The sequence below is a fragment of the Mya arenaria genome, chromosome 10, assembly GCF_026914265.1.
Source record: "Mya arenaria isolate MELC-2E11 chromosome 10, ASM2691426v1".
NCBI lineage: Eukaryota > Metazoa > Mollusca > Bivalvia > Myida > Myidae > Mya > Mya arenaria.
The window spans coordinates 71690257-71702322 of record NC_069131.1 but is presented as its reverse complement, the minus strand read 5'-3'; positions in this window follow the sequence as shown (position 1 = coordinate 71702322).

Here is a 12066-nt window from a genome sequence, read left to right as displayed (position 1 = left end):
TACATCGAGTTTATTCCACAATGAAATGGTAGAAGGAATTGTTGAACGACTGTAGATTTCTAATCTCCTATTAAGTGTCGCTAAATTTTTACTGTTTCGTAGATGAACAAGGTTAGAATCGTTTACTGTCACTGGGAAGAGCTGCGATAGATAAGATGGTAGTTTTCCACTTTTATATTTATAGACTAGGATGAGTTTTTGCATTGTTCTTCTATCCGATAAGGAAATTCAACCAATTTCTTTAATCAAGTTTGCAATTGACACAGACCGTGTAAGACCTGTAACAATTCTAGCTGCCTCATATTGAAGATTCTCGAGTGTTTCTTTTTCATATTCAGTACAATTATCCCATACTACTGAAGCATATTCAAGGATTGGTCTTAAGTAGGAAAGATAAATTGATAGAATTAATAAGATTATGCCAATTGCCTTCATCAGAATGAAAAAATATCCAGGCCCCAATTTCTCGAAACTTCTTAAGTCCCTTATAACAGGATTAAGCTAATCTCACTATTTTTGTTGTTCTATAAAATGTGTTATATTGACTTTTTCAAGAATTTTTAGAAATTATGTAGGAATAATCTGTATTATTATCAGAATAAACCATTTTTCATGAATCAAAATCCATTTTCAGTATGTATTTTGGCTAATTGAAATAAGCGACTTAAGACTGTTAAGCTTAAGAAGTTTCGAGAAATTGGGGCCAGGTGTTTGTGAGATTCAATAAACGAGATAGCAGTGTCAAACAGGTACACTCGTGGATGAATGGGTTTGTTTTTTCGCTTTATGTCAAAAAAGGGATAAACTCCGAATAAGCACTCTCAGTACATGACTTCATTATATCATATTGCTTGAGCTATAAATAACTAATTTGTAAAAATAGATCATTTCTATCAAGATTCCAACATATTCAACAGATCAGATCTTACCGGATCCAGTAAAACGTTTTCTCTACTACGAGTCTTGTTTGACTTGTTGTAAATTATGGATATTACTTCTCCCTGATTTCAAATGTACGAGTGTCACGCATATTTCCTCATGAATAAGGAATTTTCTGCCATCATCCAGTATAACGTTTCCTACTAGTCCGAGCCATAGATTGGCATTATATAAATATTATATGGCAGCATGTGAAACATTGATATTGTCAACCCGACAGCAGAATGTCACCCAAGGCGTTAGCCGTTGTGACATTCTGTTTCGAGGGTAATGTACTGTAAACAAAAGCTCTGGGGATTCCCCCTCTCACACCCACCACCTTACGCCGCAACCAAAAACAGTTTCGTTCCTACGCGCTACCGGAATGATGGACAGACATAGGGTAAATATAAACAGCTTCGTGTTTTACTAGTTTGCGACCAAATATCTATGAAGATAATATCAATACTTTCACGGAAAACTTCCTTCATTTGTTGAGAAAATTTAGTTTGGGACAGGTTATCACGTATACAATTGTAAAATGAAAATATCAGATTTGCATTTTGATTTTTGTCCGTATTAGCTCCGGAGGTGCGCATTATAACCAATCACAGCCCGCAGTAAGACTCTGTGGGGCATACGAATCAATACTTATGTGAAAAGCTACAGAAACAAGCTCAGTAACCAAAAGTGTAAATATAAACGCCGTTTAATGGCACTGGGTAAACGCCATAGACATAGAACACCAAAACAAAAATTCACAAACAAGTAACATGGAACAACAGCACAAAACTTCACAAACAACAGTGCATATATACGATATAAAACAAACTAGGTATGTTTATCTAGGAGTGTAAGGTACCACCTTGGAACGGTCAGTGAAATGTAAATTTACTGGGGGTTTAAACCAATTTACGTGCACAAACCTCACTCTTAACGCAACAATCCTGAATAAGGTTAAAAAAGAGTAAAAGGTAAATCTTATCAAAGTATACATTAACTTGAGGAAACTTAATAATGAAATAGATAATGAAAAACTAATAGGTAAACCCAAAGTACTTCAATGATTAGAGATCCCAACTATATCTGCAGAAGGAGGAAAACAATTCAATGTATCAAGGGTACCTGATCAAACGTACGTAAAGCAGTTTAACGTCAATATCATTCACATCCAATTTCAACTACTGTCCTGTTGTTTGACATTTTAGTAACAAGACTAACACAAAAAATAGAGCTTTAATTCAGAGCTTTAAATATTGTTTTATCTTTTAAATGTTTAAATGATTAGGCCATTTTATAATAAATTGGTTAACGGATTTTTTTTAAAAACCGTTGGACGGGTGGTGCAAAGAAAAAAAGGAATCCAGACAAGTTACTCATTTTTTACAATACAGTCAAACCTGTATTAAATGGCCACCTTTGGTAAAAGGTAAAAGTGGCTGCTTACTACAGGTGGCCAGGTTGGACTTTCCTGACACTTTGGCTTTGTTCAAACAAAGGTCGATTATGTATCTTCAGTACCACCTCACACCACATTCAGTATCATCAGTACTATTAAAGAAAGTTGAATACTAAATATAAATGTTGAAAAAAACATTATTGCAAATTTACAAATAGAATGCAATAAATAAAAATTAATACATAGCATTTAAACAAAAACACCTAAAATGAGTCCACACAACTAAATTTAAAGTGCATTTCATTGAGCCGACATAATCATGCCAATCATGTCACTCTGTGAGTCAAAAACCATGAATACACAAGTTAATTGAGTCGTCGTTTCCTGTAATTTTCCTCTGTCTTTTAGAGTTTGGATTTTAATTGTTAGCATAAGCAAGAAATTGATTTGAGTCCATCCACCGTTCATCTCGCAGTTGGACCATTTTCTAATAATTTAATACACGCGACAGGTTCTTTTAGCGTCAAACACTTTGTTTTATTGTCAGCCATAATCAAAATTCAAAAGAAGATATCACGAACAATGCAATGTAAATATCCGTTCGTAGAAGTATAATGCCGTACACTTTAAAAGTAATACGGAAGTGAACACACATCGTAACTCGTTTCACACCATCAAATAACAGCGCAAACTGTAAATTCATAATTATTATAACCGGCGTTCTTTGTCGGTATTTGACAATAAACTTCGTAATTATTAACGCCAATTATTAAAATATCTTTACTCAGTGTGTCAATTCTGATCGAAACATTCGCCGACGTGTTATAAACATGGTTTCTCGATAAGTAAACAAGCATGGTAATCGTGTGATGTTATATGCATTTTCATTGGACGACGGAAATATCCGAGGTTGTCGTTCTTTTCCGTCAATTTCAGTATCAATTAAAGCTGTGGATTGGCAAAATTACTTCCGGAAGTGTCAGTGACAAGGGATTAGTGGCCGCTAATTAGTGTTTTTATGGCTTCACGGGGACAAATATTAGTGGCCGTGTATATGTATTTTTCATAGTATTTAGTGGCAACACTCAAATATCAAAATATGAACAAACAGAAAAGACATGTCCATAGACACATGAATGACATAAGAAAATAAAGAAAAGCTATGTTTTAATTTCTATGCAACACAATGTCTGCAATGTTCAAATGCTCACTGTGTCATACACATATGTTTGGCTTTACAGTCCAATGTTCTCTCCTACCATTTTTACATTTGAATTAATGTAATCATGATATAAGCATTTTATACACTTCACCTTAAAATAATGTCCCATAATGTCAATATTATTACAAACTCTCAGTTTTAGTGTCACTTTTTGCTGTTGGTTTTTGAAGCGCATCCTGACTGCAAGAGTTTTCCTATTTGCAACATTATTTCCACATATCGGCAATACAATAAAATATGCCTGTGTCTGACAAGCAATTGGTTACTTCTTCTTTTCAACAGAAAAAGCTCACTGTGGCAAATTTCACTGACACACCTGCAGTGTAAAAAATATCATGAATAAACTTTAAACATTACTCCAAGACTCAATTATTTTTTAAATGGAATAAGGAAATGTAAATAAAAAAAATGAATTTATATTCAGCAATGCATTTTTGATGTTAAGATATTTTTCTGCAGTTTAGCAAAATTTATGTTATCCAAGATTTTGATTACTTGAATAGTAGATGGTCTCCATATATGTTTACAATTAATGCCCCCTCGGACAAACACAGTGTTGTGGCGGGCTTGGGTCTGGGAATTGGGTAGCTCCACAGGATTAGGTTAATTTGTCTTCAACACCAACCAGAGTCTTGGGTGTTTCATGTCAAGATGATGCTGACAATAAACAACAGTCTTTTCATATAGTTTGAACAGAAAGTGAAGCTTTGAGCCTGGGCTACAAATTAAAGAACAGATTTATAAATAGAAAGTAGTAATAAAGTGCCACTTAATTGCCACAATACTTTAAAAAAACATTTAAAGTCATTTACAGTTGTTGCCAGTCTATACAGGGTCTACATTGGCTACACAACCAGCACATTCCTCGGCTTCAAACAGTGACTGTAGCCAGAAGACTACAAGTTAGAACCAGTGACCTTTGAATTGGTATACTAACATTTTACCAACTGTGCTTACCGGGCCAGCTTAGAACTGATAGAGTTAATATATATATATTCCGATTTTTTTTCTCTTTTTTTTTGGAGTTTTCGAAATAATTGGGCGGCGGATCCGTTAATTTTCGAAAATCTTCTTCATAGAGATAAATTGCCCACATTATATCTGAGCAGGGTAAGATACATCGCTATTGAAACCTACAAATGTATGTGCGGTATCTTTTGAAGGTCGATTCGCACCTGGACAGGTCCCCGTTGTAAATGCTCAATGTGCTAATAAACGTTTATAAATTAAAAAATAAGAATAAATTGAAAATTTTTAAGTGTTTCACCAAATATATTTTAGACTTTGTCTCAACCGAAAGAATAAGTTTTGTTTTCAGTGGGATGACCTCCACCCACTGAACAAGCAATGGCATTCAAACACAGGAAAACAATTCAGCGTGAATTTTGACTCTGAAGAAGAAACAATTAAATTAAATAACAAGAGCTTATATCTAATTATGATTGTTTCAAATCTATATAGCATCTGTTCGAAAAAAAAACTACTTGTGTGTGTTTTCGGCAAGTATTTGTTAAAGTGTTACGATTTGGCATTTTCATTTAACATTCTTACTCAGTGGAAGGTGCTGGTATTGTCAGGACGGTGGTCCGGCAGAGATTTGGATGGTTACCTGTCGGGATTGACCCAATAATTGAAACAACAATGCCTTTTGACGCTATTGTTTCTGATGATATCAGCAACATTTAGTAGTATTTAAACAAAATGATTAATTTGATACCTCACCTCCTCTTAGCAATACTTCCAAAGTTTTTTTTTCTAGCACGCTAGATTAATTATAACATTTTTACCAACTATAGATCACTGTACCATGCTGTAATACTCATGTATATAATGATACTTACAATTTTGTTGTTTAAAATGTATACGATTATTCTTTTTCACTCTTGAAAGAACCATTATACAGTGGAATGTCAGTTATTGGAACCGCGCGCTTGTGGACTGGCCTTAGAGCCGGGAAAGCTAGTTGATGTTATCACTGTCTTCTTTGAATTTTAAAGTTTCAAAATATTAAATATTTGGATCAACGTAAGTTCATGTATGCAATATTCACACTAAATGACATAAATGTAAACCTTAGTTCTTAAGATAATTCATACGAAGCTTTGATAACTTGCACACAAGCTAAAATCACCAAGAAATATCTAGGTTATCAGCTAGATTTATGATCAATGCTTTATGCTAGCAACTGAACAAGAGTTGATCTTTATATTACATGTATAAGGAGATTCACATATTACGCCAACTATATGCTTGTTTAGTTAAAATACTATCAATTATTATAGTTATAATGGGAACATGGCTTCAGGGGAGGTTGGGGTATTTCTTTTGGTCAGATCCAAAGAAAACGGAGGGACATGTATCTAGTAGCCAGGAAGCTGTAGGAATTGTAGGGATAGACTTTGGGACCACAAACAGTGGCTATGCCTTCACATTCACCAGTGATCCTACCTCCATCTATGCAGCTATGGGAGAGGAGAGGGAATCAACCTGCGTGCTCCTTAATCCAGGTAGAATAATCAGCGCCTTCGGCATGGAGGCAATTGAGAAGTATGCAGAGTTTGAACCAGAGGAACAAAAGTCCCACTACTTTTTCCACCACTTCAAGATGAAACTGTATGAGTGTAAGAAACTTACAAGAAAAACGTCCATCCTTGATCAAAAAGGGAAAAAATGAAAGCAATGGATGTTTACAGTAATGTTTTGCGGTATTTTAGAAGAAGATTTATGCAACATGTTGGCCAAGTGAAAAATGACCAACCAGGGAAGGATTATCTTCAAAACACATTCTTTGGATGAAATCAATACCTGCTATTTGGCCAGATTCTGCAAGACAGCTTGTGCGAGATGCTGCCAAAAATGCTGGACTGGAAAATGTCCGATTAGTTTTGGAACCGGAGGCTGGTGCTTTGTTTGCCATTGACAAACCGCTAAATCTGAGAGAGGACAAGTCAACAGAGAAGATTCCAATTGGACACAAGTACATCTTAGCCGACCTTGGCGGAGGAACAATTGACATTTGTGTTCATGAAATCCTTGAAGGTAGAAGACTCTGTGAACTCCATAGAACTACAGGGGCCTATGCCGGAGGCTCCAGAGTGAACCAGGAATTTGATACGTTCTTTGTGAGATTGTTCGGGGCTCATTCATTTGATGATTTCAGAAAGAAATTTACATACTCAGGAATTTAATCAGCATATTGAAAGAAGTGCAAGTTTTCACAAAACACAGACAAAGTTACTTTAATACTAGATTTCGATTATGTGTCATTAGTCGAAAATGATAATGGCGAAACTATAAAGGAAATGATATCAGGCTCAATGTATAAAGATCTTGTGCAGTACCACAAGGTATGCCACCGTCTAACTCTGAGCAATGCTGTTGTGAAAGAGTTTTTTGACAGCTCTGTGGATGTTCTCATTGCAAAAATCAAAGAAATTCAATCTGCCTGTCGTTATGACAATATAGCCAGTCTACTTTAGTTGGAGGTTATTCTGGGTCACCTTATGTGAGGGAAAGAATTCAGCAAGAATTTCCTCAACTTACAACTGTGATAGTAGAAAATGGGAGACTGGCAGTGATGAAAGGGGCTGTCATGATGGGACTGAAGCCCAGGAACATCATTCAGAGAAGGGCAAGATTCACATATGGGTTTAGAAAAACGATTCCCTTTATAGAAGGTGAGCACCTGGAACAGTTTAAGTATACTCGAGATGGAAAGACCTGTTGTGACGGTATGTTTGACAAGCTGATAGAGCGTGGTCAGCTCCTGCAACACGAGCAAGAGTACTCAAGGAGATTCTCTTTGATCTGCAAAGAACCAGATTCAAAACATAAGACTGCGTGTACAGTCCTACCCAGTTACTCCAATTCTCAGAATTTCCCCTCAGATCTGAGCCTAATGGGCTAACGGTTAAGAGATGTTATCAGGTCAGTGTGAAGAAATGTTCACCCTTGGAGGCCATAAATCTAAGGGTTTAGTTGGCCTCTCTGAGATAAGAAATGCTGATACATGAATGCATGTCCACTTTACATTTTAGAGTTTCACATCTAAAATTAGAAAGGCAAACTGAATCTACAAAAATCACATAACTATTTGATATTTTTAATAAGTGTAAATGTTAAAATGTATGAACACAATTTACAGCAATAAACTGATCAACTGCCCATGTATTAGTTTCTGTGAACAGCAAAATATAATTGAAAATACATGGTAAAAAAACACCTTAATCAGTTCAGCAGACACATTTTTATTAAATTTTGTAAATCGTATTGCAAAACAGTTTGTTAAATTGTTTTACTGTATATATTTTAACTCACTAAGCTGAAATATATAAGTTAAAGTATATAAGTTTCATCAAATTGACAGCAATTTTATGGTCAGGAGCAAACAGAATCTTGTGAGATGTATCTTTTGTGCTGTCAGTTTTACTCAAAACATCATCCAAAATCTCTTTCAGTTTTTGTATGTCATCGTCACGACCAATGGCAGGTGTTGGATGCCTTGACAAAAGAGGCGGCGGTTTGTAATGCTGAAAGTCCAGTTTGAGCAACATCTTGTTTTCTTTTCGAATTTGGTCTTCTTGGCGACTGACAGTGGTTTCAGTAACCATTGTGCTTTTATCTTCGTTTGCAAGACATCTCGTATCTGTATCATCTTCATTGTCACTATGTACTCTCAGAATGAGTGAATCATCAATAGTAGAATTTACTGCATCATTGTCGTCCTGATTATCACACATACTTCGCTCAAGTGGTATGGTGTCCAATCCTTCAATTTCCCTTGCTATATATGGTTCATCGGTTGCAGCCACATACATTTTAGAGATACCCTGTAAGTCCTCATCCACCTGTGGTAAGGAAGTACTTAATCAATCAAACAGGTATAATGAAAAGGAAATGTAATCATATTAAAAACACAAATAAAAGTGTTTAAACTGAGTCAAGTTTTAGAAACTTACATCTTTATCTTCAAGCTGCAATGATGCAAAAGACACATCCAACTTGTCAACATTTTGTCTGTTCGGGGAAAGGTTGTGAATATTCTCTGAAAATAGATTGAGAGGATCCTGTTATAAAATTAAAGTCTGCTTGTTTTACGAGTACTTATACCACTACCACTACCACCACTACTAATGCTACTTACTTAATCATTATATATCAGACACAGATATATTACAGCCTAGAGATCAAATCTTGAGAACATAAGACGACATTTGCATCAGAATTGCCATTTATGATTATCAATGTGTTAAACCTTCAAATACAGCGTTCCAAATGGTATTATATCCAAATGTCATCAATTTTTGGAAGTTGTCAAAATGAAGATGCTTGCTCTGTTGTCAAATGAATAAGAAGGTGGTCAATATCTTTGCTATTCAACACTTTGTCCTGCTTACATGCGCAAGTTACATCTACTGTGCCTGCACAGTCACCATCATGCCACTTTTCACATTCCAGTGCATTCTTAGGCACTCCTTTAATGGTAATTGGAAGGCTGCAAATTTGCATCGATCGGCATTCTCCTGGATCATGATCTGAGCTCTTTTTGAGTCTGACCAAATTGTCCATCATTAATATTAAGGCACAGTCTCTTATACAAACGTGATCAGTTATTTCACCAGCGCTTGTATTGCACGTCATTGAATACTTCTTTAAATATGTATTTAAATATGTCTTTTCGGTGCCCGCCATATCCTTAAGTTTTTGTTCCGCTGTTGCCAAGCTTTGGGTAAGCCCACCTTCTGATGTCACATTAAAAACTGCTGATAGAGAATGATAATTCATTGACATTTCTTGAGTGTTAAGACTTTGCAAAATTCCAACATACCTTTTGTTCAAAATGTTGAGGAAAACATCTCCACATACACATGCATCGCTTTCCCATGTGTACACGATTGCGTACAATCAGAAAACACAACACCATTCAGAAGAGATTGATCAGGTATGGCAGTGACAACTTGTGCTTCCATAAAGGACGGGCAATGCGTGTTATTCCCACTGATATATATTCTTTCATCCATATCAGAGAGTTCCTGTCGTTTCATTCGAAGCAGAATTTCATTTTTTGATTGTTGAAATATTGTGTTGAAAATGTGTTCAGCTTTTTGCATCTCTTGAGAATAAATTGACTTTTTCATGATCATTGACTGATATGTTTCAGTTCCTAAATCAAAACTTGCTTTCCTCATACAATGGGCTTCGGACAAGCAAATCTTTGCCCACTTTTCAGTTGAGAAGTCGTCCTTGTAGGATGAATTCAAGGTTGTAATTTCTCCTTCGTTTAACGGGACAGATGAGAGAATTGTGCTTGTTCAAAAAGTTAGCATTGGCTGCACGCTCATATATGTCTTTCGTGGATGTCAAGGAATCATTTCCATTCGAATTCGAAGGTGACTCAGTTATTTTTCTTTTTATATACTTGGCCACTTGTCGACATACGTCGTAGGTTTCATTGTGTGTAAAGAAGTACTGCAGGACACTTTCAAGACGAAACGCAATTTTACCAGTTATTTCTTTAGCAGAATGGTCTTTTCCTTTTAGATATCTGAAAAGGTTGCTCTTTTTAATGAGTGGTTCACTTTCACGCCTGTTGCTTTTCATGACAGTATGAAATGCTTCAAAATAAATAAATTCCGTCCCATTTTCATCAACGACAATGGAGAGATCTTTTAAAATAGGGCTATTGAATATCATCTTGACATATGTTGTTTTTGGACCTGAAAGAACAATAAACATTATATAAATATAGACCACTATTCTATTTGATGATGATGATGACATGATGATGATGATGATGATGATGATGATTATGATGATGATGATGATTCCTTAAATTAAATTCTATAAAGACACATTTACAATTTTATTTAAAGGCCAAATGTGCTCTTAAAGTACTAGATAATATTACATGTATTGTAATAAGGTATTACATGTATTGTAATATATATAAATAAAACAATGATTACATACCTTTTTATCCTGTTTCCAAAATGAAAATAAAATCACATTTGCTTACACACTTAATTTGACTGTTCACTTTCTAGAATTCTGAATAAATTGCCATTTATTGTTGAGGTGCTTCAATTTGTACAAGAGATCTGGGAGAGAGATAACAAGCTGCTATGTTTACTTTGAGCTGTGGTCAGCCTAGCAGGGGAGGGTGATTTATGACCACAGTACTGTTAACTATGATTAGCCACGCTGATAAGCACCAGCTCATTCTGAGCACATTTTGGAGTAACTGAGGTACACTGTGTATATCACTTTGGCGATCCCCCATACTTGACCCCATTGCTTGCTTAAAGAGCACCAGTGTGAGAGAGTGGGAGTGATCAACATGCCACCTCCTACTGGGGGCTGGCCTGAAGTAATGCATTGGGTAGAAAAATTGATTGTTGGGTAGGCTGAGTTCACCATGAAAATGGTTATAGCGGAGACTGGTGAGGAATTTGAAGCAAACTTTGACATTCTATGAAAAGGGATGACATCGAGAAGAATCGAAATTAGATGTGATTTTGAAATGTTGAAAATGAAGCTGCTGACTCATCGAACACCGTTTCGATGCTGTTTCTTATAATTTCATTTCATCAAAAAACATTCTTTCGAAAATCAACGTTTTTGACGTTTAAAAAATGATAACTACCTTTTTCATAACCATTGTACTAGCTGAAATGGACTCCTAGATATCTGTTTTAAGTACTCTTTACTAATTAAAATGTAAGCTACTAGTATGCATCTACAGGTTAATAATGATATATATTATATCGTTATGTTTATAACTTTATCGTTATGTTTATAACTTTATATACATTTATCTGACTTATCTTAAATATATATTGCATCATTATCAAATAATATAGTTTTATAATAATAATTGTTTCGCTATCGAAATTGGACTTCCGTATTTTACATGAAATACTTTGAAACTTCTGATAAAATGTTAAGAGGCACTTGTCTTAGCATATATATATATTAAATATAACCCAAGCTCTTTGTGGCGAATATAGGAATATGCCTTCCGTCTGCCTTTCCTAAACTGCTCTACTCCGCTCCATGTATCCTATGTTCATGGGCGTATCTTTATAAAACTTGGGTCACATGTTTTTTCCCATCCAGGAAAAGTGTAAAACTCATGTTAGAGCTGCGTTGTTTCTATGTCACTGCACACGGTCAAGGATTTGAGCCTTTCATTTCAGACTTATTCTTCATTAAAGCTGCACTGTCAAGATTGTACGTTTTGACAATTTTTTTATGTTTTGTCTTGGAGCGAGCCGACTTTTGAGAAAATGCATGGAAACCAGTAATATAAGACTGCTGACAAAAAATTAGATCGCAGTTTTTTATATTCAAGTTCAAAAATTGATGTTTTATGCATTTTTCTTAAACCATTAGTAATTTTTCGAACGGAAATATGAAAATCTACGATCTGATCTTTTGTCAGCAGTCTTTTATCATTGGTTTGCAGACATTTAGGCAAAACCTTACGATGAAGTGTAAGTTCAAGTCACATTCCTTCTTGATCAATGTC